We start from the raw sequence: 3,381 nt of genomic DNA on the forward strand, positions 1-3,381 counted from the left end.
GCAATCCCACTTACATACAATCACTATATACACACACCCACACTTGACATACACTCACACTCATTAACACTAAACATACTGAATACCCAACACTCACTAGGCACTCACTATACACTAAATGCTCACTAAACACTTTAAACACTAAACTCACTACATACTCATTATACCCCAATCACTCGGTAAACATTCACTAAACACTCACTTAATCCTAAACATTAATTAAAAACTAAACACTCACTAAACCCTAAGCACTCATTAAATACTAAATGCTTACCAAACCCTAAATACTTATTAAGTACTAAATAGTGAATGAACATCCACTCATTAAAAACTCAATAAACACTTACACACTAAACATTTGCTAAACACTAACATTCACAAGACAATCACAAAACACTAACATTCACAAGACATTCACTAAAACCCTAAAGACAAAACATTCAATGATTACTTACACAATAAACATTCAATAACATTCACAACACATTCACTAAACCCTAAAGACTCAGTTAACATTCACTGAAAACTGACACATTAAACAGTCACTCAACTAAACTAAACATTCATCAAACACTTACTCATAAACATTCACTAAACGCTTACTCACTAAACCCTAACAATTCGCTAAACACTTACTCATTAAAAATTAACAATAAAAAAAATTCACAATCGCACTAATTCTACATTTCCTTGTTTTGTTTACATTAATGCTGATTATTTTTTGGTCTAGTTTGCTCTTATATTTATTCATAATCTTCTTGAGAGAATGGAAATGTTCGAAATAACTTGGTGTGTGGAGGGACTGTTTAAAATATAGAGTTCCTCTGCGTCCTTCCTCAACCAGGTGTATTATATCTGACGAGTTTTACACCAGCCGAAAAAAAATCGACTATAGTAACAACAATATTCATTCCTAAAACTGATAATATAAAAATGTATCCATGATTTCATTAGTATTTAAGTCAGTTGAAACCAAAAGAATGTAGTCCCGAGTAGGCTATAACGCAATTATTATGATCTGTACTCTGACTATTGCTTATATATTACATATGTATTACTATCTATTTAATGGATGCGTATTACTCTATTTAACAAATGTTATGTACATAGACATTTTACAGCAATAACTCTAATAATGATAAGAACTTACATGCTACTTTACAGTGCCAGTCTTCCAGCCACCGCTACACTAATCTTCATCTCGTAAACAAAGCTAAAACGAGTACTATAATTGAATTCGGTTGTTGGCTTGACAAAATAATATGACCGAATTATCATGGGCCTATAGATGACTGCTATTTATATGAAAAAAAATTATATTAAATAAATACAAAGGATATAGAAAGGATAAAAAAATATTAAATATATCACGATAATGTATAATACGGGTCAATATTAGCCTACTATACTAGTCCAGACATTATCAAGGCTTGCCCTTCCCCCTGCCACCAACTAAAATGTCTGGCATTACCAACACAGTATTCTAGGATATGAAGTGCTATTGTAGTACAAAATTTACTTGATGTCTCCAATGATCGATGCAGATCCGGTCTCCCGCCCCCCCTCCCCACTCGTTGTGGGGTGTCTGTCAGGGGGAAACCACCCACTAAAATGTCTGGCATTACTATCACAATATTCTAGGATATGAAATGCTATCGTAGTACAAATTTTACTTGGTATCTCCAATGTAGGATGCAGATCCTGCCTCCCCCTCCACCTTCCCCTCCCAACTCGTTGTGGGGTGTCTGTCAGGGGGAAACCACCCACTAAAATGTCTGTCATTACCATCACAGCATACTAGGATATGAAGTGTTATCGTAGTACAAATTTTACTTGGTATCTCCAATGTTGGATGCAGATCCTGTCTCTCCCTCCCCTTTCCCCTCCCCCTCCCAACTCGTTTGGGGTGTCTGTCAGGGGAATACCACCCACTAAAATGTCTGGCATTACCATCACGGCATTCTAGGATATGAAGTGCTATCGCAGTACAAATTTCACTTGGTATCTCCAATGTTGGATGTAGAACCTGTCTCCCCCTCCCCACTCGTTGTGGGGCGTCTGTCAGGGGGTAACCACCCACTAAAATGTCTGTCATTACCACCATAGTATTCTAGGATGTGCAGTGCTATTGTAGTGTAAATTTTACATTTGGGTCTAGATCCAATTAACCCCCCTTTTCAGTGCGTCTGTCAGAGAGAACCCACCCTCCAAAATGTCTGTCACTGGTCATTCTATAATCAGTAGAGTCTGCAGATATATTATATATTAGTTTCATCTGGTATCTCATATACTGGATCTAGACCCAAAATCTAACAAGCAATTAGTGGTGCTTGTTAAGTAAGCCACTCATATAGTTTCGGCAGACGGTCAGTTTCACAGTTTACAAGTCTACTCCTAAATACCAGTAAGGGTTACAGTCGGTATCTCGTTCGTTGTATCTCAATGGTCCGGGCTGCCGCTCTATAATGGTAGCTTTTGGTTGCATGTGGCCCTGAAGGATTAATTTAGTCAGTTAAGCGGGCGTCGATGCAATAATCGGTCAATAATATTAGGAGTTAGAGAGAGAGAGAGAGAGAGAGAGAGAGAGAGATATTAAATAGTTTAATAATCTTTAGTGGTGTATGGGCTCGTAGCGTAATCACCGTCATCTAGGTCTTAAGGCAGATACCTACAGAGGCAGGCAACCGAACAAACATACAATATATGTATAAATGCATGTACATATATAAATGATCTTTTGTTGAATTAGTACACGGAATAATAATAATAATAATAAATAATAATAATAATAATAATAATAATAATAATAATAATAATAAATATCATTTTTATTATTATGAGATACTCAGACACTTAATTATTTGCTTTTAGGAGAAGACCCGTTTAAACGCCTCAACAATTAAATACTTAGATATATTGTATTTGAAAGCAACCAAAAGAACCAAAAGAGAAAAATATCAAATGATTCCCCCGAAGATTTTGAAATTTTATATTTTTCAGGTAAGGAGAGAAAAGAGAGAGAGAGAGAGAGAGAGAGAGAGAGAGAGAGAGAGAGAGAGAAGGGGGGGGGAGGGGGGGGGGGGGGTGGCCGTCCGCCGCAAGGTGAGGCATTAAAGAAAATATCATTTCGTATACAACGCCATACAAATCCATTTCTTTCTAATCTGCTAAAATGATAAATATCAAAAGTATGGAAATGATTTTAACAAATGTTTCTTCGCTTCCGCCTGAATAACAACTTGGCCAAGACTAAAACGAATATGCTTTCATACTAGCTCTCTTTAAGGTCTGTAAGTTAGCGAATACCTCTGCATTTTACCCTGAGATGATTGTTGATTTTCGAACACTAATGGAGACCTCATAAAATACATCCGTCAAAAC

The sequence above is a fragment of the Macrobrachium nipponense genome, chromosome 18 (genome assembly GCF_015104395.2).
Source record: "Macrobrachium nipponense isolate FS-2020 chromosome 18, ASM1510439v2, whole genome shotgun sequence".
Lineage (NCBI taxonomy): Eukaryota > Metazoa > Arthropoda > Malacostraca > Decapoda > Palaemonidae > Macrobrachium > Macrobrachium nipponense.